The sequence below is a fragment of the Zosterops lateralis genome, assembly GCF_965231275.1.
Source record: "Zosterops lateralis genome assembly, chromosome: 1".
In the NCBI taxonomy this organism is placed as follows: domain Eukaryota; kingdom Metazoa; phylum Chordata; class Aves; order Passeriformes; family Zosteropidae; genus Zosterops; species Zosterops lateralis.
In genome coordinates this window covers 102,397,777-102,421,924 of record NC_139762.1, presented here as the reverse complement: position 1 = coordinate 102,421,924, position 24,148 = coordinate 102,397,777, and the positions used below count along the sequence as shown (strand labels likewise).

The 24,148-nt window shown below is 39.9% G+C and overlaps 1 protein-coding gene across 3 annotated transcripts in view; it reads left to right on the top strand.

Moving 5' to 3' along the window:
* ARHGAP28 (Rho GTPase activating protein 28) overlaps nt 1–24,148 on the top strand; it is a 77,023-nt gene that overhangs the window by 2,986 nt on the left and 49,889 nt on the right. The window contains exon 1 of one of the 3 annotated variants that reach the window (XM_083870030.1): nt 22,499–22,595. The exons of the other annotated variants lie outside the window; for them this stretch is intronic. The gene's annotated coding sequence lies outside the window, so the exon portion shown is untranslated. Of the gene's footprint in view, nt 1–22,498; nt 22,596–24,148 lie in introns of those variants that run through there. 3 annotated transcript variants of the gene reach the window in all.

Sequence of the window (24,148 nt, the reverse complement as noted above, 5' to 3'; positions counted from 1 at the left end):
ATCAATAAAGTGGTTAAGAGAAGAGACCACAGATTCTCCAGACCTCCAGACTCTTATTCTGGAGGATGAGTGGAATCCTCCAGAACCAGGGAGACTAAAGACAGTGGTACTTAAATATCTTTGCTTTGGTTACCCATATAGTTCAATTCTGTCTTTCACCATTTGTTGCATCTTGCAGACTTATTTAACCAGTTCTGGGGTGAGCCCTGAAAACAGCACTGTTGAGTTTCCTAGAGCTCCAGGAGAAATCTCCAGACAAACCTTGCTTTAATTCTGCTAATGTAACTAGCAAGTTCATTTTCCATTTTTCTCATGGGATATTAAGGTCTCTTTCCTTAGCTTGCCATCTGCTTTTATGTGCATTTTATAAGCATTTATGGTACTAGTATCTTTTTTATTTATTTATTGCTTGTGAGAATGAGGTGTTGGACATATCTCTGTTTTGTTTGCGTGGCAGTCAGGCTAGCTCTATGGCATATGAATATAGTGGGAAAGATTCCTGTTCTTGTAGCAACCCCATCACTCTTTTCTAATCCTGTTTATTAGAAAACAGATGTCACAAGTACCAGCACCAAAGAACCTAGACTATCACACTATCCCTGTCACTTCAGAGCCTGTCCCAGTGCAAAGGTAAAAGTTTATGTTACATAATGGTCAGCTTTGGCTTCCTCATTCCAGAGATTGAAGGACTTTGTAGTTGTGCGCCAATACTGCTCCTGGATTATATAGAGGAAAAGTGGGGCCATGGCCATATGTCTTTCTCACATCCCCTTTTTATCTTGTTAGGAGTAGCTAGGAGGGGTTATTCCTGTGCTCAAAGGAAACAGGCATGACCTCTATGCCAAATGGCCAGTGAGCTCTCTAAGGTAATTATGCAATTAGGGGAAGACAAAGCATTCCTAAGTGAGTCATGCTCCAGCTTTCCTTGACTCCAGTATGATAATTAGAGTGTTTCTCTGTTTGCTGCTGGCACATCTACCAGCAAAGGACCCATCCTGCCCTGCAAATCACAACGTTTTCACTGCAATGAGTGGCTGTCACTTATGTATGCATAAAATAAGAATTAGGGGAAAGAAAAAGCACGTTCATAGGGTTTGTTCCTGCAGAATGGGGTGAGAGCAGCTTTTAAAGTGCACATCAAGCTTTTTATACCTGGAGTAACCTTTTCCATCAATAATAATGCAAAGAGCAGCATATACACTACCAACCCTAGGAGCTTCCTACATAGGTAAAGGACAAAGTAGATGTCAGCACTATTGATCAGTGCAGCCAAGAGCCCTTCTTACCTTCTTCCCTAGTCAACTGAAAGTCTGGTACTTCCAGTTGTTTCAGATTGCCTTCCCAATCTCTTTGCATTCAGCATGTCTCCCTCCTTCTACTCTCTTAAGTGGAGTGACTTTCAGGCAGACATCACTAAAGTGAAGAGTCAAAAAAGAACTGGAATATTTTCTATATTGGTTGAAAAATACTGTGTGCATTGAGTTACCTGCTGGCAACTTCCAGGATCCCTGCTCTCCAAGTCTAAGGCTTGCAGATTTGGAGCTGATAGCCGTGTCATTACACTGGACAAGCATGACACCACATTGTTTTGCAGGATTCATTCCTCCTTGCAATCCACAGGATACTACAGATATGTGTCAAGGTGAAGTAAAGTATCCTGAAATAATTCCCTGGAAGGAATACAACTGCGGGAGGAGTCTTTATGCGCCAAAATTTGTCCTGTGACAGGAGGAGCTATGTGAACAGTTCAGGTTTTATCCCAACAGAAGCAGATTTTATCACACTGAAGTAAGGTCTGTATGCCCCGAGGCCAGGTGATCTGGGTTGGATTTCTGTAGTGCTGATTGAGCAGCTCCCCTCCTCAGTTGTATACAAGTGATGTCAAGAATGTCTTCTTGGTGATGCAGGATAAACAACCTTAATTATTTTGGATGTTTATCTCACTGTATCATAAACTTCCCCAGAAGACAAAAATAAAAATCTGGCTCCTTTTCCACAGTAAATCTTGACATGACTTGGGCCTTTTGCAGTAACTTGGATTCCAAAGCTATAAATTGAAAATTTTAAAGTGTACTAAATGTGGTAAAGAAAATCCCACAAATCAGTAGCCTAGGAAAAAACAGCATCGGCACCAGCTGGGCAAAAAATAATTTTTGTGGAAAAAATAACCCTTGTTACGACTTATAGAAACTTTCCAAAATATTATTTTTAAAGTATATTTTTATAGGTGCTAAGAATTATAATTCTTAATAAAATATTTACCAGGAGGATGCATATAAATAAGTCAGACAATAGTAGACACGCTTTTCCTGTAGGTTTTAGAAATACTTACAGCACGTCCTCTGGGAGCCACACTGAGGAATGTAGTATTTATAGCCAGCTCCTCGTGTTATGGTTGAAACTAGAGTTGGCTTCTCTGGTTTCTTTTTAGTTTGGTGCTCCTGCTGCTCTCTCTGGTACCTCCATATGTAGAGCTAATGAAAAACATCTGGCACTGTCCCTTTGATCATTTTGTTTGGTTGAGCATTTAGCCAGCTGCCCCATTCATTTTTAACTAAGTCACTTATCTCTGATTACATGAGGGTTGGAGCAGCCTGCAAAAAAATAAAAGTAGGCCCTGAGAGCCCTACATGCCCTACACAGCCATGTTCAGATTGCATCTGGCAGCCTAACATCACTGGCATAACAAACTGCCAGGAATCCACAACCTTTTGCCCAAGAGACAATAATAATTCTGTGCAAATGTGTGGAAAATGTGCAGAGGTGGCAACTGCAGGAACGACTATGGGGCACTAGTAAAAGTACTTAGCTAGAACAGGATCTGAAAAGCACCTGGTTAGTGCTGTACAAATATAGAATCACATGCTGAAATAGTGTGGGGTATCCACAGCAAACAGTCAAACTAACATCCTGGATTTCAGCTAACCACAGCAGAGCAGCCACTTGGCCCACTGCAGTGCTTAGCTCCAGCTGGCCAGGCAGCATGGCAGAGCCAGCCCAGCCAGCGGGGCAGGACCATGCGCATTGCAGCCTTCAGGTACCACCATGTTGAGTACATTCAAAGAGCACAGGAGAGGTACCCAGAGAATAGTGCCCGGAGTCCCATCCCAAGGTCATGACAGAAGTGAAGCATCCTGCGTTTTGGGCCCTCTTTTCCTGCCTCCTGCTTTCTCTCTCAGTGGAGATGAACTCATACCACCCTGGTCTTCCAAGTGCTGTCTGAATGTTAGGGACTCAGAACAGGGAGACAAAAAAAGAATACAAGGGTGTGGAAAGAAGAGGGGAGCAAAGGAGGGCAGGAGAAGGACCACATTCCTACGTGTATTACCTGATTCACATCCTTGTGTGCAAATAAAAGGATCTGGAGTCAGAAAAGAAATAACTCATAAATGTTCTTTTGTGGTGGGGAGATTTACAGCTGGGCCTCAAGTCCCACCAAACACATGGGGTTTGGAATGGCATTTAAGTAGTGATTTTGAAGTCAAAACATTAAATGGTTTAAAAGACAGGTTGTTTGAAAAAGTGCGCTATTACCCTGAAGGACTATTTCAGCAGATATCAGCAGAAGTGCTTGAGTTGGCATCCCTTGTAATTAATACAAGGAAAAGATTGATGATCTGTGAGGGATCCCTCATTTCTGTAATTCATTTTTTCCCCTGCCATATCTTAACTTTCCAGACACTGTCAGAATCTCTGAGGAGAGTGGAATAAACACTGGAGCAGGGAGCCTTTTATCAGCTTGTTCGTTTAAAGGCACTTATGTTGTCTTATTTAGGATGCTACATGTAATTCTCAGCTACTGTAAGTCTATGGGATTTTCAGATGTGTATAATCATCCAGTTTAGGATGGACACATGTTGGATGCTTAGGCAGGAGGCAAAGGAAAGACAGAAATCTCTCCTACTAAATGTCGCTGTTAATGAATTTCCATCTAAGGACTACACAAGCCTTTTTTAACATCTCTGGGTGCAGAAGGTCCTCTGAGCAGATAATGAGCAAGATAATGACCAGAAGGCTTTTTGTGGAGGGTAGAAGACCCCTACCAGAGAAGGACAGAGGAGAACAAGTATATATGGAGAGCAAATATCAGATGTAGAAGTCCAGCTGTGTTGACATAATTTACCACATGAAAGACAAGTAAAGCAAGAGATAAGCCAGGGAACTGTGTTTTAAACACCTGTGCATGAAACCTCAGGACATCAGCCATCAGGTTACTCTCACAATTTTCTGCCAGAGGTGGAAGAACCTCTAGAGCTTCATATTTCTTTATCTTTTACTAGAGCTAATAAAAAGCCTCTAGCTTTCAAATGATCAGACTTGGGAAGGGCATAATAAATGTATAGAGGGCTGAATTTGTCTCATGGAATAGTAGGTCCTTTGCTAACTACACTTCTGCAGAGTCTGTAGATAGCCAGACTCTGAGTTAATCAATGCAAAATATAGGTATGGCAGTGGAGAGCCTCCTCACCATCAGTTACTCTTTCTCTGGCTAATAAAACTCAGAACAAAATATCATCCAACCTAATTTTCTGGCCCAGTGATTATCATACCTGCTGGTCAAGAGGGAATTTAGAAGTGAGAATGACAGATCCTTTGTAAGGTTAACCTTAGTAGAAGAGCAAGAACTGGATAGTTCAAGCTAATGAGAATTACTCCTTTCTTTCATTCTAATTTAATAAAACATCAGTAATAAATCATGCAGTGAAACATCAAGTGGGATATGATTCTTTTTTATACATATGGACTGAGTTAATGGACACTTAGGTGTAGTAAGAGAGGTTTTACCTCTGAATTTAGTGGAAATAGAATCAAGTCATCAAAACTCACATCCTTTTGTCAATAATTCTGCTTACAAGGCATGATCTGATTATGCTATCTCCTGTCTTAAGTCAGGCTGACTTCTTTAATAATATTTTTGCAGAATAGAGCATCTGTATGAAGTCTTAGATAATTAAAACAGAAGGGTGACTAGGCCTGTCTTGTTTTTTGCAATACTTCCCTCCATTACTCAAATATTTTGAAAACTCAAGTTCTAAATATTTGTCTGGATGTATCAGAGATGATTATAAAATCTTTGCTGTAAATACAGGTGAACATGGAGCATGAGGGCCTAGGGCATTCTCCAATGATGTTTTTCAGGCTCAGCTGTCCTTGGCCATTTCTGGGCCAGATGGTGCCCATGTCATGCATGTGCAAGGAAGTGAACAGAAACAGTGAGTTTATCCAGATGAACAGAGACAAAGAAAGTGTACTCAAGCTGCAGCAGGATTTTAAATTACAAGTGCTCACTTTTGGAAAGAGGGTGGGAAGAAGGAAGCCAGGACAGCCTTCCAAGCAATGGAAAGAGGCCTTTTAATACATGGGAATCTTTGGTCACCTGATGAAACAATAGTGTCTGCCTCATGTAAGGTCCTTCTTACATCTTCCACTCAGAGGATGCATTTCACTGTAGGGCCCTGTGATCTGCTGCAATCCTTTGATTCTGCCTTGTTTGCTTGCTTTCTTCCCTCCTTCTTTCTTTCAATTAGCAAAATCAGTTAATCCATGAGAATTTAGCATTACTGGTAATGTACATCTTCTGGATTTCATTTATTCTAATTTACCTCTGTGTGTAAAATATGTGCAAGCTCATAGATGGAGCATGAAGTTTATGGTTACCCACATGTCATTGACAATTCACAGAATATATGGCAAACAGTAGAATTAGTTGTCCCACAAGTCAAATATTAACTGGAATTTTCTTCAAGCATATTTGTTCAAACCATCTGTTGCCTCTGACAAAGAGTAGCAATTAAAAATAAACCAACAAGAGAACTTATATCAATTTTTGAAGAGCCTTCTTCATTGTATGGGACCTCCATGTTCTGTATTTAGGAAGCACATCACTTTTTTTGGAAGAGACGTTGATTCTGCAGCTATTTTGTGTGGTCAAAATGCATTTCATCCTTAATGGACTCCATCTCCTGTGCCTTTTTTTAACTACTAAATTTGTTTTACGAGATTTAGCTAACCCTGGCCTGAAGTTAACTGTGCCACACTCAGCAATGCAGTAGGATCATGCAAGCCAAAACAGCTTGCTTCAGTCTACACTGAACACAAGTAAATCTGCAGTTAATTGCATTAGATGTCATGCCACAATGAATCACTAGTTTTAAGTAATCACCCATTCGTACATGGAGTTTATTGTCATAGGATATCCTTGGAGGCTCATTTTCTCTTTCCAGATTCAAACATGGGTTATGATATTCATGTGGATAACAAGGATGTCTATAACTAACACTTAGAGCAATCAAGAATTCTAAAAGATACTGTTAAATTGTAATTTTCAGAGGTGACCTCCTCCTCCTCCTTACATGGAACTTTCTGAAGTAAGAAAGGCATGTATTGCTTTTTTATTTCACAGTATTTTTTTTCTCTCAGACACAGGACACTGGAATTTGTGTGCTAGCAGCAGTATTTAGGCTCAGCTGTGGTGTCTGTGTTCTGCTAAAAATCTGCATTACAGGGAAAAAAGAACCAAATAAAGCAATGAAAAAAAAATGTAAACCAAAGAGACTGAGTCTGGCATCATATGGTTTAACAGCAAGGTAATAAATCCGTGGCTTTAGTGGATATCAAGATTACCACGTAATGACTGCACACAGGAATTCAGAACATACTTTCATGGGGTGGCTGCAGGCAAATCTGACCTCCCTCTGCCTGTGTCCAGGAGCTGTAGGGCCATGTTAGCACAGAGTTTGGCCCAAGCCGAAAAACAGCCATGGTGATGCACTACCTCAGCTGCAGGCTTCTGGTCCTGGGGAGCCCGTGTCCAGCCCACTGACACAACTGTAGGAAACTTAAAGGCTGGAATTCAAAGTGTTTAAACTAATGCTTCAGGACTGATAAGGGAAAAAAAAAGAAAAAAAAAAAGGTGTGTGTTTTTCTGCACAGGCCACTCTGATGATTAATAGGTTAGGCTGGGTATTTTCAGGTTTAGGTACATAAACAGGTATAAAGTTACACTGCATTTTTCTCAAATGTGTTGAAGCCTGGAGTGTTACCCAACTTACTTGAACCATAGCAGAATATCTTGTTCTTTTGTACAAATCAGATTCCTACAAGGGAAAAGCACATGAAAAAGTGCTACTTGTGATACTCACGAAAAAGCTTGAAAAAAGCTTAGAAAAAGCTTGTTGACAAGAATATGAAAGTATTCATCATCTGAATCCCTGTAGACTCCATCAGAACAATCAAGGGTACAGCAGGAGTCCAGCACTAGTTCTGATGAATAAATTTAAAGATTTTACATTTTTATTAGGTTAGATTTTTTTCCCTTTAACTTAGGTAATCTATCTGAAGAGTAGAGTTCTGATTGTCTAAGAGAAGAGAGCTTAAAAAATTCTTTCATTTCTTAAACAAGACTGAGGCCAGTCAGCATCTGAATATCCATTAGAATCACCTTTCTAACTAAATTTCGTCAGCTAGATCAAAAATATGATGATGTTCAGAAACTGCATTGAGCCACATTCAAACACTGTAAATAAGGTTTATAACCTTTATTCTTGAGCTGTCAGTTCAGCCTTTGGTTTCTGAATCATTTCATGGCATTGATCCCATGTGATTCCAGTGCTTCAGTTATGCTGAAAAAGACATTGACCACTACAAAAAGTGGGTGGAAAAACATCATCCAGCAGTCAGCTGGGTATATCTGCTGAAAGTATGTCTGTAATTTTGTGAAGGAGATGATGTTACTAAGAACAGATTGGTTTCTGAGACTGCCTTGAACCCAGCCAGCTGTAGTTAAACCCTCAAAGGCTGACAAAGTGCATTCCTAATTATATCTGTGGAGTGGATGGCTAGATTAGGTTACGTCCTTTGAGACTATTGGTGACGAGTTTCCATCACTGTGACAGATTTTATAGTTCATACAAACCAAGGGGACCTAAGGCTGTGCCACAATACGAATGACCCAAATTCTGGCGATACACACCTGCAGGGCTACCCTAAAGCCCACAAATAACCATATCCTATTAATTCACTGGACATAATAACATTTGATAGGCAATCTTTGAAGACTTTGAATAAATTTGAACTTAGTATGGAATTAATCTTTGAAATTAGGTACATCAGTTTGCGCCAGGCACCAGAAAAAAGCCAGGAAAATCATAGACAGTTCTAAGAGTTTTTCTGGTATCTTTAGAGAAAACACATATTTATGGCTTTGGCCATCTTCACAGGGTCTTAAAACATCCACTGACGTCAGTATACTTAAACAACTGGTATAGCTGAAGATAATAAGCGCAGTATTTATTTTTCTGTACTTTTCTATGATCTATATTTAGTTAAAAACTTAAGTTTTCCATCATTTTTAACTACCTATAAAATGAGTAAAGCCCTATAATGTGGTTATAGCAGACAAAACTTAAAATCTCCTGAAGATCACTTGAAAGCGATGAGTATATCTCAGGGATAAACAATGAACAACACGTCCTTATGTACAGTGAGAGGAGTGACATAATCTTACAGAAGGGGAGGAAACCTCTAAATCTTTGATATCAATTTCATATTTGATGAAAAGTGTTTGCTCACTTTGCAAGACTACTGTTGTGCGTTTTATGTTTGGGAGACATAAATAAAATTCCTATTTGCTTGAGCTGACAGTTCTCCCTTTTCTCGCTCTTAAACCATACTATCTAAAGCCAGAGAGACAACACAGTGCTCTGTTCATGACACCTAAAATCCTGTTTAGAGTTAGGTGCTGTGATGGGCTGATGAGATAAGTCACTCTGGAGAAGAGTACAAGTTTGTTTTAACTGTTGAACTGTGGAATCTAGACAGAGTTGAATCTTTGGATTACAAATGTAATTGACATCTCACCACACTGTGAGTCAGACCTAGACCTCTTCCTGGTGACAGTAGGCTTTGGGCTTGCCTCTGAAGATCTAGATGTCCTGTGTCAGCATTCTGTGACTGACTCTGTATCTTTGATACATGTTGCAGTTCTTTTTTTGTCATTTATCCTATTCACTCCATTCTCTTACTTAGAAGCTCCTAAATTCCACACAGGGATGAATCAGTTATTGAATTTCTCTGTAACTAAATTTCTATTGCATCCACTTTGTGCATTTATTGGACTTAGATGAAAAACAATAAACTTAGCCAAAAACTACTGAGCTACACAGGAAAGATAATTGAATGGGGCAATTCTGTAATGGTGACCCATAATGGAAAAACTTAGCAAGTTCAATGGGATATTTTTCCTTTTAGATTCATCACAGTCACTTTTTTGGATTGCACTCAGAGAAATATACTTACAAATGGAAGTATTATCACAAGTTAGCACTGGACCCCAAAATCCAAACAAAACAATGAAGCAACACAGACTTTCCTTCCTATTCTGATTGCATCACTGGAACCACTGCCTAATAAAGGGATTTTGTTTGAAAAAACTTCCTTCTGTGTTTTTTTACATTGCTCTGTGTCTGCATTCCTGTTCATTTGTATGCTTGATTAGCTGAAATCAAATACAATGATGCAGATCTCCAAGCAGCTATAAAAACTAAAAGTGGGCAATACTAACAGAAAGAAATTTCTACATTGCAATCTTCATGGGAATTGCTGTGCAGAAAGCAAAAGAGCTGATGCAAAATCATGTATGTATTTTTCCTTCATTTCATTTTTTCATTTTGTAAGAGAAGTTTGGTTTTTTGTGGACTTCAAATATCTGGTGAGCAGGTAACAAAGGGTGAACTGTTTGTGTCTCTGCCTGATGCACAGCTGTCCTCTGGCCAGCAGATTGAAAGAAACAGATAGATTTTAAGAAATTCTGTAAGTATTAATTGTGGGATTTTTTTCCTCTACCTGTGATAATCTGTGTGCTTTTGGTATTACTTTTGAGTTTTGCTGAATTAGTCTTTTGTGGTTTTGTAATGAGTCCTGTAGATTTTAAGAGTGGGGAAGGTATTTTGGTTTTGCAGGTGATGTTGTATCTTCTAGAAATTGTTGAATTATATGTCTGATTATAGACATCAATTGAAATTAATAGAAATATATAGATAAATAATTTTTTAGGTGCCCAAGATAAGACTGGTGGAGATTTGTGTCATCCTATTTGTATATTCAGAATGTATCGCTTATGTAAAAATAAAAGAAAATAATACACATACCAGAACCTTAGGCAGGAAAATTTCCAATCATTAATAGAATCTCAAGGAACTTAGAAGAAAACTCAAAAGTTAAGGGTAAAGTGGCAATTACTTAACAAATTAAGACGTGCCTAACTAAAAAAGAAGACGTACCTAAGATCTGCTTTAATGGCTATCCCACAAGTACCTCTTGCTAGGTAGTTGAAGGGGTTTTTTGCATTTGCCTTGTCGTTGACAAAATCTTGGCTAGTCATTCTTTGAATAATATTTGACAGCATTGGAAGAGATCTTGCTGAGTAGATACACTTTTCCATTATTAAGTAGTAAAGTAGGATAGGCTAAAACCGTGATGAAAGTAGATGAAAGATCATCAAAATTCTTTAGCTGAGGCTTATTCTTGAATTCAGTGTTTTGTTTTGATGTGGTGCTTTACTTAAATTACTGATTTAATCATGCACTTGTTGAAATTAAAGCTGTTGAAAAGTTCTGTGATTGGATTATGTGGAAAAGAGTGTTTGTGACTAGAATATTGAGTAGGGATTGTAGAAATTGTTACTCAGAAGTCTGAACAAGTAACTGAGACACATTACTGGGCGTTTTCACAAAGCATACAAAAATACACATTCATAGCAGATGTGATGAGAGAAGTTTTTTGAAAGGTCAGGTCTGTACATTTCTTTGATGCAACCCTTGAAACGCCAACGGTCAAATGATTTACTACACTGTATTTGAATTTTAACTGCTATCCTATACAATATGTAAATAGGAAAGTCCTGTTTCCCTGAAAATTATGATAAGATAGTAGCTTCTTGCTTAGCTATGATTGACCTCATGCTACTACCCAATGTTTGCCTAATTGAAATTAATTTTTTTGCATGAAAAAAGCAATCAGATAATATCTTGAGTAGAAAGCTTTGACAAAGACACATGTACTGACTGTACCATAGAAAATTTTATTATTTACAGTATTTTCTGATTTACTGTATCTCTATGTACTTTGAACATTTTTTGATGTGTGGTCTCGTTTAATCCCCTTGACAAGATAGATAATGAGAGCAGCTCTGTGGCTCCTCTGAGTTGCTGTGTTTGTCTAATTTTCATTGGACACAAACTTTATCATGAACTTACTCTGAGTAGCACTTGCCCTGTGTTTCCTACTATGTTTGCTGGGCTTGATTTGCACATTATTAGTCATATTCTGTTTCATATAGAAAAGTTCTATACAAAATTGTTGGGTTGTACTTTTTTCACGGATGGACACCTGGGGCAATTAATTGCATTGTCCAGTTGCTCATGAAGGACAAATGCAGGTGACTTCTAAGTTTGACAGTGGGATGTGCCAGGGGATGCTCTGGGGTTCTCCTGACCATTTTCCCAGCTCATATCATTGCCTCAAAATGCTACAGTGAAGCCAGAAAACTTACGCTGTTAGTTTTCAGAACTGCAGCTCTATGGAGAAATCTATGGACAGAAAGTGTAGGAGAACCAAAGAAAAACTCACCCATAGACTTGCGTACCTCCTGCGGCTGTGACAACTGCATCTATGAGAGTGTTTTCTGGAGGACACTCTAGAGGGCTAGGCAGTTCACAAAAGCAAAATGGCTTCGTTTCAGATTGTATCTTTTTTGATCAAAAGTTATTGTCAAATTCCCACCAAACTCATAGGTGCTGTCTGGTAGCCAGCTATCCCAAAATACTTTCCTTCTTTCCTAGTCTTTTAGGGCTCAGAAGCACAACCAAATTGTGATGACAAAACAAGCTGCTGCTTACAGTGTGAGCTTTTATAACCATTTAGGGACTTGCTCTTAGTGTATGGCTAATAAAAAATAACTTAACCAGGCTTTTATTTCTTTCATGACAGAATTACTTTGAGTTATGCCACATTTGCCATGGACTAAACTTTCACATGACAGTTAATATAGCTCAGATGTTAATTAGGAGCTTTTCCAGCAGTAGCAATAACATTATTTGTCTTAACTCTTATAATTATATTCATCTGAAACTCCTTTCTCTGGACCAAAAGAACTCCGTAACAACACCTAAGAAAAGAATTTTCTTGGATGATACATGGATGTAAAATAAAGGGGCATTACTGTTTCCTCCAGTCCCCACCACCAACTTTTGAGATAGGAAAATCTATGTTTCTCAAAAGTTCCAGGTCACAGTAGTCACTGTCAACTTCTTACATAACAACACAGCAGCAGGAATCGTGACTAAAATTATTACCCAGTGAAGTTTAATTTATGTTGGCCAGTTCACTGGCATTATCATTCATCAGTTCAGGATCCACTGCACAAATAACTTTGAGAATGAAAGCTCTGAGAACACATGTTAAGTTCATCTACAATTTCTCTCCAAGGCCAGGAGAAGATTAATGCAGTCATGAAAGCAAAGGTCTGGCGCCTCCATCAGCTCCTTTTCCAGTTGCCTGAATGCTAAAATGATCACAGAAATTTCCTCTTAGGTCTGACTGCACAACCCACACACATGCACAGCTCCAACAAAGTGATGACTTGCAGCCTGTGCAAAAATACCCCTAACCTGCCTGGCAGCCAGCTGGCGTGCCCTAATCCAAGCTCTGAGGCTCGGACTTGAGCCCAGGCTGCTCTGTCTTGAGAGTCAGCAGTGCCAGCAGTACAGAGAAAGAGGCACGTGTCCCACCCTGGCTGGAGCCCATGTCCTCCCTGCAGCAAAGTGGCTCCAGCTAGGACAGCTTCCAGTCGGGCAGTGCTCGATTTCAAAAACATCCATGTGAAAAACTGGCCTCTGCACAGATCACAGGTCTGAGGAAGTTCTGGAGATAGTTGTAACCATTCTGGAAAGGAAAAGGGGAAAAGCCATGAGCTTGTTTTTAAAAAAAGTGAAGCAGCAACTAGAATTTGGTTTTTTTCCTGCTGCCTCCTGGCAGGTGACCTCAGTGGATGCATGAGTGTTGAACATTGCCTGGCAGCCTTCTCACTTCAGTTCAGTTTGAACCCAGCTTATAAACAGGCAGAAAGCTGCCTTCCATTGTTCCTGCTCAGCTATCCTACCTGTCGCCATCCCCCAAAAACCCCAAGGCATTATAATAGATTCTGATGCAGGCACTGATTCTCTCAAGTGCAATAGCACACTCAACACATGTTCGGAGGGCTCATTAGAGGACAGTCAGCATTTTCCTTCCTTCAGCAGCTCCCACCTCCTTGATGGTCCTTCTCCAAGCACTGCTGATTTAAGTTAAAAATAAGCAGCTGCTCTTGCTTTAACTCCATACTTGTGAAAAGGTGATAAGGGCCAATTTCAGTGCATTGCCCTGCTCTGCCAGTGTACATGAATTGTTTTATAGAAAAGGCAAAGCGAAAAAGGAGAAAAAGGGAGAGAGAGATTAAAATGCAAACTAAATAACTTATTAATATGGCAAAGCTGACATAATGCCATCTGGTTTATGTCTGGTCCCTATTTGGAGCTTGATCCTGCCGGGTACTTAGTGCTCAGGCTGTTCCCTACAGCTCTCTCCAAAGCACACTTAATGTTTAAGTGCTTTACTGGATTGTGGCCAGTGTGCTGAGCACCTCAAAGGAATCAGACCTTACTTAATTTTTCTGATTTGTAAAAAAAACTCTGCCCAGTTCTGAATCCTGGCACTTCTAAGTGAGATTTTTCCTTCTCCACTCCACTCCAACACCCGTCCAACACGCTCCAACAGTCAGTTCCAAGCAGGATTAGACCACTGGTTGCCCACAGTGGAAACTCCAGAATAGACTGCTGGCCCCTGAGGAAACTCCAGAGGACAATATATTCAGTTGAGCTGAGGTCCTACCTAGAGTTATTCAAAACTCCTTTTGCTCAGCATGTGAAAAACTTCAGCTATAGAGCAGAAAGGAGAGTGTGTAATAAATTCTTGGGCATACTCAGCATATAGTCCAAAGGGGCAATAAGCTGTCAAATCAAAGAAATTCCTAGTAAACCAGAATTCGTGGTATGTCTGACAGCACACACTACATTAAATATTTCAAGTCGATAACTCCAAATATGGCTGTCAACATGATTTGCAACCTCCGTACACTCAACTTCCATCTCTTTCCAATAATAGTGAATCTTCGTGAAGAGCTGCTGAAAATTACTAAGTAAATTTTTGAATCTTACTGCCAGATTTGTAACGAGTCTGAAGACCGTAGTGAGAAAGCAATGATGAAGCAAGCAGAGACACTTTTTGCTGTCATGGAAAATCTGCTCAGGGTTTTAGTTTCAGGGTCAGGGTGTGTAATTCCTCCATCAGCTGATCTTTAAAGCTTTGAAAATCCTTGAGGTGTACACACTCACTGTGGTGTGGTCTCGCCTGTGCTCTGCACCCATTTGTGCACCCATGCATGTGTGTGTTTGTGGGGGGTGTGTTTGTCACCTGCAGTGCATCAGCTGTGGTGCTGAAGTGCAGACACTCAGCATTTTAGCCATGTGGAAAAACCCACTTTCCAGGAGCACCACTTCTGCTCACCTGCCTCCTGCTCACTCTCCACTTCCACTACAATAAAGTTTTGCCAGCATTGCAAACATCCATCTGTTTTCATATAGCTGATATATTCTCTAAACAGCCAGCCAGAAAGAGAAACAAAAATAAAGGAAATATGTACCTCTTTTCCTCAGTTGTAAGATTAGCCTAGGGCCTGAAAAAGCCAAAAGTATAGTCCTGAATCATTGATTGGATTGAATCCACATATGTCCATACCCTCTGAGACTAGAAATCATCCTTCACTGAACCAGAGCACTATGTCTCATAGGGCCCAAGACAGCAGCTTTAAAATTGCCATGTAATTGAGTATCTCTGGCCATGTAATTGGAAAATCTCTGGCTTTTTGTTTTCATTGCTGTGCTTTTCTTACACTCCTAACTTTCTGAGTGTATCTAGTGAGAAAGAAGCAATTCCATCACTGAAGTGTAGCTATCTTGGGGTTATAAAATGATGTTTTCTGCCTGAGCTGCAATCAGAACATGGCTAGGGAGCACAGCACTCTGCATGAGCACAGGTGGGCTGCAGACTATTGATGATAAACAGTAATTTGCAGGGTAGCTGGTACAAAGGACAGCAAAGAGGAGGTTTGTGTGTCTGACTCACACCTCCAGTGAATAATAATAATAATAATAATAATAATAATAGTACACAGCAACATTTTCACACCACATGGAAACAGACACAGGTGGCATAAGCAGCAGACTGGAATTTCATGATCACTGTAAACAGATCTGTGTGTATGCTGGAATTTGTCCAGAATACTGGACACAGCACTGCAACCCTGTCAAGAAATAGATTCTCATGGGAATTCCTGGTAGGTCTTTTGAATCCAAACCCACAACCAGATGTTGGTGGGGCAGAGAGTAAGGGGCATCTTCATCAGTTAGTGCTTGTATGTGTCCTGCGTGGGTGACATTGTCAGATTCACTGCCTCCCCTTTACAACACATGCTTTTCCCCATCAGCCATAATCTACCACTAAGTTACCAACTCATGTCCTATAAGACATAAATTGCCTTCTCAACTCTTACAAGGCCTTGTGAAACACTTGTCCATTTGACCATCTGAAGAGCACTGCCTGCAATTGCATCAGCTGGCGAAGGAGACTGTTACTGCAGTCTTGGCAGTGTTGCCACAAAAGCCTTTTTGAAACGCCATCTTTCATCAAATACCTTGAATTTTCTGTCTCTCTGATTCAGAAATTTCTATTAGTTTTAATCAACAATTTTGTTCTGTCTTGCCAATGCAAAGAGGGCTCTGCCAGCGAAATCTTTGGTGCTGGGATCAGTACCAGCTGTTAAATGAACAACAGGGAGCTGAAGAACTTTGCTGCAACAGAGTGTTGCAAGAGGAAATAACTGTCAGATAACCATCTTGCAGGACTCCATGAAACCTGTGACATTGAAATGTGGCTGGTGTCCTCCTCAGGCTTCCTACCTGGGTTTGTACAAGTGTGACAGGGACTGGGAAACAGAGGCCGTGTGTGGCAGGTTCAGGCTGGCCCTGAAGTGCTCTTCTACCTCTGTTTGTGCAAACCATGGGTGCAGGTATATCTTGTTTGCAGGACAGTTCTGTTGAAGCCAGATTTCTCAATGCTGAGGAATCAAAGCCTTGATCTTGAAAGCGTGCAGGAACTCCATCCAGGCTTTTGAAGGCATTTGCATTTTAGGAGGAACATGTCCATTTCCCAGTGCCTTTGCCAGCCTGAGTCTCCAGTACCTTCAACCATTCAGAATTGCACAATTAAAGGAAAAACACCAGTTTCAGCAGTACTAGTTATTGTCTTGGTTCCTTAGGTGGCACTGACATGAGTTTGGCTGCGCTAGGTGCCAAGTGCTGATTATGGTGGGCTCTAGGTCTCTGGGTTGAAGCCAGGAAAAGAGATCTGTGGTCTCAGCTACCGCTCATGTCCTATGGCAACAGTAAATACTACTGTATCTACTTTTTTCAGTTTTTAAATCTCATGCTAATATTTTCAAATGTCATATATTTTTGGGTTTTTATGTTGAAATGTCTGTGCTAGAATAGGCAACATAGCTTATTTCTTTTAAACTTGGTGATAAAAGTTGGGGTATTTGTCCTATCCCCCATTTCACTGCATTGTACAAAACAGGCATCCCAAATTCTGCCTGACTGCGAGGCCTAGTTCTGCTTTCATGTCAAATACTTAGCAAAATCTTAGACTAACACAATATTTATGTAATCAGATATGTCTTTGACTTAGGTATGTTTCTGTTTAAAGGAATGGACTTCAGGATTGGGCAATTTGTAATGGATTGAGCATATTCAGAGTCATAATTGTGTACAGAAAGTAAAAACTTCTTTTTTCCTTTCTCTGTTTCTTGCAACAGAATTTTCAGATGTGATGCCTGTTTAGTTATGAAATTTTTTAAAGTCCTTTTACTGGATCACATTTCATGATTTACAGTCCCACTCAAGTAATACTGCCATGTAAATTAACATTACCTAATAAGTGAAACTAATAAGGTATTTTGTCCAAATTAAATCTGCACCTTTAAGGAGAAGCAAATTGGTCATCAGAAACTCACCCCAGTTCTTAAAATAAAATTACTGGCCAAAAATGAATCTGGCAGTTACTTTTGAAGTTACATTTGGGAAGAACATCTGTTAATATAAAAATATCTTGATACATTACAGTGGTTTAGCTGTAGTTAGTTCAGAAGTACTTGGTTAACATCTAAGGGAGGAAGGAGAATAAATGTCTTACATTTGGCAATCAGTAAGCCAGGGCTTTTACCCATTTCTTGGCTTTGTTTGGGTTTAAACAATGTTCCTCTGTTTTTGCTCAAGCTGCAGTAATCCTTTAGCCCTTGATGTCATGCATCCTGGGTTTTCTATACTCTTTATAATAATCTTTGAACCCTCATCCCACATCATGTGTTATGAAAATTCTTGTTTTGGAGTAGAGAGGCAGGCAATCATTTTAGACAGCAGGAACCCTACCCCTGACATTTCCCTGTGCGTCAAAGATGTGGAGCAACATCAAGCAGAAGAAGTAAAAGAAAAACAAGTTTGAAAGATTGTTTGGGATGAGAAAAAGCAAAATGGGGAAGGATCAGCAGAAAAGATTGCTTTTAAGGGTCAGAATTTCATTTCTTTTGAGGAGTAATCCAAGCTATACGTAGAAGAGCCTCTTTGAGGCAACAGTTGGTTCAGGGCATAAAGATGGTTGGACTCATGGTGAAGAGTCGAAATATGGTTGGGGATTGGAACTAAATGATCTTAAAAGTCTCTTCCTACACAAAGTCTTGTAACATTCTGTGGTTCTACGATTCTAATGTCAGGCCTGTTGCCAGAAATTGGTTCTGGAGAATACAGAAAATGGTAGCATTACAGACCATCAGCTCAGGTTCTTCTTTCCAGGTGAAAATGGCTTCAGCAATATCATCAGTACTATAGCTTATATAACAACACATCAGCCACATCAGCAATGCAAGCGATTATTTTCTTCTCCTTCTTTTTGCCAAGTGACTTGGAGTGTTTGTTATTCGTGTCCTCATCTGTTAATAAGTCTTCTTCCAGACTGTCATCTTTTTACTTTTGGCCTTCTTGGATAAGCTTCTAAAGAAATAGGGCTCTAAGGGACATTAAGTGGCTTCCTTAGGGAACTGTTCTGTAAATCTTTGGAATTAGGATGAATAACAGCTTGTCTATGGTACTCTTTAATGCGAGAAGAAATGCAGGCTTTTCTCAGAGGACCTAATAGGAGAATATTGTCAGAAGTCACCTTTGATAATTTGACTGAAAACTAAGGGGGGAAATAGTGTTTGTCCAAAGATCAAAGAGCTACCTGAGAAAAGCTGTGTTTGCGAATTCAGCACAAAACCCAGCTCCCCCCTCACACTGCTCCAGACACTGTTTATATGTGTGTGTATGTGTATATATGGCCCTGGCTTACGGCTATCACAGTGGACCCTGCAAAACAAGCTCAGTCCTTTCCTACTAATTTACTAGAGGAGGAGGAGGAGGTTTTTTCTGCCAGGCAAGTTCATTTGTCAAGGTGACCTTCACAACCTGCACCGAGTTCTCCTGCAGATAAAGAAACCCGCCTCAGTGCGTTTGTGAAACCCAGCTGGGTAGCCCATGGGCCTCTGAGGAGGAGTCATGGGGCGTTGCCAAACTAAACCCTTCCTACCAGCACTCCAAGGATTTCTCTGTTCCACAGTTTTCGTCGATCAACGCTGTACATTTTGCAATACTTTTATCGTGCTCTGTAAACCCTCTCCTTTTGCCTGACTGGGTTTATTGTCTAAATGTTCTTGAGGTTAAGTATTCTCTTTTGAGAAATCCCTGTTCTGTAAATTAATGGTCTCCTAGGCAGAGGTAAGACCACAATTAAATCTTAACCGATCACAAATGTAGGTAGGACATTTCACAGATCCTCTGCCAAATCCCAGATAGAAGAAGCAGATCTTCAGAGATCTCCTAAGAGAAGGTTTAATCTTCCATGGCATCAGAGGAGTTGATGTTAAGTCCAGACTGCTTGGCCATGATTCATTCTGTCTATATAGTTACTTTCAAATACATAACGTATTAAATTTTAGCATATTGCCATTTTTATACCATAAGAAACAAGCCAGATTTGGAGCATGTGCGCTTAATGTATCCCAGTGTTAATGGAAAACATAGCTTGGAGAAGAGCCTCTGGTTTTTACTCACTACAGCTGGAATAGATCAATATATAGAGACTCTGGAAAGAGCAGTCATGTTTCAGAAGAAACCTCCACACAGTTATAATCATGCCAGTTGAATTTCTGCGGAATAATTAATCCAATGATAATTATTTCAGTTCCTTCCTTGCAGTTTTATTTTCATGCCTGCCATATGATATCAGTTAGAGAAGTCCTTAAAGCTATTCCCCAGCAGCCGTAACCTGTTAAAACAGGAGACTGTATTCAGAAGTGGAGCTAAAATAAAAGGAACATTTCTTGTTCAAGGGAAAAAAAAAGTTTGGGTTGATCAGAATAATCTACAAGAGCATGTTTTGAGCCAAGGAAAAAAAAATTGGCAAAAATCAGAAAAAGCTGAAACATTTCATTGCAACATCTTCTAAATTAACTGCTCTCTTTCTAATTTATGTGGATTTAACATTCAACAGAAACGTAAAACAAATCTGTGAGATCAAACTGTTTATTGTTTTTCTGAAGTTCTACAGGAAAAGAAAATGACTTTGTTTCAGATTCACTTTAAGTGAAGACTTTGTTCAATTATTTGTTTGGCCAAAGCCCTGAAAAAAATCAGTTATTTGCACAGCTAATTGTTTATGACTGGTATAACATTTAGATTTAGAAAAAGAATAGCATGAAACCATATGTCAGTATTTATCAGATGTATTTCTGCTTATATCATTCAATATATCTGCTGAAATACTCCATCCTTATATGGAATTGTTTCAGAATTACTTTTCTACAAACCATAAGATAGAAAACGCAAATATGAATAAGGATGCCAGGGCAGACAGATCCTCAGAAGGCCACTTTTGTATATGAGTTCACCACTCTATTTTTCACAGGACAGATATGATTAGGGCTCACCACTATGCTGGTCCTGAAAGAGTGAAGCTAAAAAATTTTGTTTAGACATATTTACACACTTCTAAGGCAAGATTTTAAACCTTAATATTTGTTTAAAAATCAGCTAAAGAAAATACTGTATTTTTGGAGGTAAAATATGTTAAGTAGGACACTGTAGCTAGAGGGTCACACTTCCCTTAATTTTAAATATACCTAATGCCCAGTGAGCAATTATCCATTTGCAGCATTTATTAGCTCTCTGGTGAGTCCTTCACTGTTTTCCCCCTTTATGGACAGCAAAAGGGACCTCTCAACCATGGGTGAGCTGAATTCCTCTTTGGAGGTGAGTTTCTGCTGCCTGTGGCAAGCAGCATCCTAACTCACACGTCCTGTGGTTCAACACATAACGTAAAATAAGAGGATGCAGCTCCTCTTGAAGCGTGGGGAGTGTTTTAATTGCCAACAGCAGCGGGAGGGAAGACACACTCCTTGTAAATTGCTGCATGTAAGCTGACCTTCATTTCCTTGTCTCCTTTCCCAAAAACATTTTTCACTACCCCATGGGCAGCTAGCTACAAGGAGCCGGGGTTGAAAATTTCTTATTTGCAAAATGCAACCAAATGTCACCTTAGTTTCCAGGAAAACCTAAGTCACTGTTACTGATGATTGTATAAATTTCATCAAAGAGCAACCTTGGGAAAATGCAATCCTGAAACTATATTTATAGGACACAAGGAGAGTAATAGTGGGAACAGTACATCACTTCACTGAGAATAGGGAGGTGACATCCATGAAGGAAGCAGAGAGGGCAGTCTCATGACCATTCAGCCTAGAATGCCTGTAGAGTGCCTATAGAAAGTAACACTGTAGAGGTATTTAATTGGAATTATATGAACTAGCATTGTTTTATAATTCCAGGCAAAGCAGTAGGAGCTTCCAAGCAGTTTCTGGTCACCACCACCATCAGCTGGATTTGTAGCATGAACAGCCCCACAGTCCACTACCAAATTCCTAAGCCATGTTCCCTCTTCCCTGCAGTTTGTCCTTTAAAGCATGACTTAGTAGTCCCTAAACAGACCTACAGACAGTGGTAAATGACTAGGAGTTTTCAAAATATTCAAGCATTCATGCAATCATAAAAGTTTCCCAGAAGAAAGAAAGGTAACATTAAGTCCAGTTTAAAACACAGAGCAAATTTAACTTCAAGATGAACTGTAAAACCAAAACACTTCTGGTTTTGGTCTTTTCTGCCCCTTAGGAAATCTGTGTCTGATTCAGGAAGTCCTTTCCCTTCTCTCTCCTTTGTTTCAGTTTTCCTTGCTTTTTTTCTTTCTCTGATTAAATAACAGGCTTTCTTTTTCCTTTATTCTGCTGTAGAATTTTAGCCATGTTTTTGGAGGAAGTGTAGGATATCAAAAAGCTTATAACCAGAAAGTTAGCTTTTCCTCCTGTATTTCAGGCTGGAGGAATGATGACAGGAATGCTGTAAATTTGACAGACCCATTAAAGCATTTCAGTGCATAAACAAAGGTTTGGTGGAGGGAGTAAAGTTTGACCAGCTCATATATTTTCCATGCTCAAGAGTTATTTCTTAGGGCTCCTTTGACAGCATTAACTGCCTGTGGCAGGGAGCATTTTGCACAGTGTGTTTCCTCATTCCCCAGCTGCAGCTCAGAACCATTCCTGAATCTCAAGCCTTTGCTGATCTTGTGGCCACAACCCATTTCTGGGCCACTATGCGTATAAACCTGGTGAATGCTTTTTTCAGTACTCATCTAAGCCCCCCACTGATCATCCCACTGTAAGAAAAGAAAGAAAGATTTCCCCATAAATATTTGATTTCTTAATAGCTATATTCTGGCTCCCTTCTCCTTCCTCTTTGGCTTTTCACACTACGCTTCTCCTCTGGTTGGAGCAGCCATCTCCATGCAGAAAGAGCTCCTCGTTAATTTGCATCTGGCCATTTATGAGTTTCTGCATTATGCTGATGACAGTGTCTCATTTCCCTTTAGAAGAAAACACATAGGCTGGCTCTGTGTTTTTCTGAGCCACCCCACAGGGACTCTCCTGAATTACAGAGCAGCTTAGTGCTGATTACTTTTTTATTTCTCCTCTTAGGAAACGGATAAAAGGTTTAAGTTCTGACACAAACAGGAAAACATACTAAGAGGATTTATCCTGAAGGCATCTGCTCTTTAAATAGTGATGGAGCAGTGTCAGTCCGTTTCCCAGAAGGGCCAGAAGCTCCACCACTCTTTGTTCCCGCAGCCCTTGTATGACTAGAGGCAATAATATCCTGTAACAGGCTGTCAGAGACCTCTCAGAATATGCAACTTGGTGATTATAGGAGGGAGTCACTGCCACTAGGAGCATGAAGAAGTTGGGTTTAAGAAAGACTCTGCTCTGCTCCTTTAAGGATAACACCAAGGCTCTATTCTGCTCTGAGGTAAGACTTTGTAGAATTTACTAAATCAGTAATTTCTCAGCCTTTCACACCATGTTCCCTCCCCCTTGCTTTCTTAAACAAGGAGCAACAGGAGGGGGAGTGAGCTGTCAGAATTATCACCAGTGGAATTTTCCAGCTTTACCAGGCAGGAAAGGGGGGACAGAAAAAAAAATGCTCCACTGTAGAAAAACAACTGGACACAGTGCAAGTGTAAGCAACTTCAGAAGGGGCATATGCATGGTTCAATTGACTCAAGCGGTATGAAAATATGCCTCAAAAATCTATTAATATTAGCCCTTTCAAAGTTTTATTAATAAGGTGTACATCCAGAAAGTTATACTCTGTTATAATATTTTATTTTTCTCTGTAAGAAAAGATGTTCCTCTGGAATAATAATCTAGAGAGAGAAGAACCTTTACTTCAAATTGGATTGTTCACTATTTTTCCTGGGGTTTCTGTCATTTGATTTGAGGTCAGAAGTTTGCCTTTTTCAACTTTTGCCTTCTGATGTTATATGGATGTTTATGGCAATTACATGGATTTCAGCTCAGTATCATGGCTAGACTCTAACTTGGACAAGAAGAGCTTTATGCAAGCCTAGCTATAAGGAGATAAGAAACTTGCTTGTTCCATAGGAGGAAAGCTAGGTCTGACAACTTAAGTGATGCATTCATAGAGATTACACTGGTAAAGGAGCTAAAGGGCTTCTACATTCACAAATACATTATCCTAATCCTCATTTTTCAAATTATGCTCAAATATGGCTTGGTCTTGTATGCTTGGCAGACAAGGATTTTCAGATTTTGTGGAGATATTTTTGTAGAGATATTTCAGATATTTTCAGATACTGGAGTCTCTTTCCAATGGCTACTTTCAGCTTGAAAGTGCTTCTAACTCATAACCAGGTAAAAATCCAGTATGACAGGAGACAGGTGGGGAAGACCAGCTAAAACTGTTTACCTAGTCATGAAAACTGGAGAAATTCGTGGGACTTGGCAACTAGGACCTGTCCACATAGTTTTAAGGAAGCTAGAAGCTTGTTTATGTAGTCTAAATAAATGGAAACAATAGACTGCCTACCCGACACTCACAAACAGGCTCTCTCCTCTGTTGCACAAGGATTCCAGGGGATTTCTCTCCTACTGGCTGGCTGGCATGTTGCTTACAGGTCTGCACCTCCAGAGTAAACATCAGGAGTGCCTGAGGAGTTTCTTTTAGCTGTTCCTGCTCTGTGACAGTTTTCTCACATACTGAAATGGCCAGCGCAGCCTTTCTTGTTCCCAAGTCCCCCTGAGGCAAATTATCATGAGCCAGGGTCATGACCATCAGCAGAAATAGTACTCCTTGCCTTGGGGAAAAATTTTCAAGGATTTCTTACTCTGTTATTCCCTCCATAGGGGCAGCATGAGGCCAATACTGGGGGTCAAAGGGGAGTCTGAAATGGCATCAGATGCTGTAAAGCAGCACAAAGTGATGACCATGGTCAAGATGATGAGTACATAATTGATTTTAATTGACTTTGATCAGGATGAAAGAGCAACTATTTTCTTCTT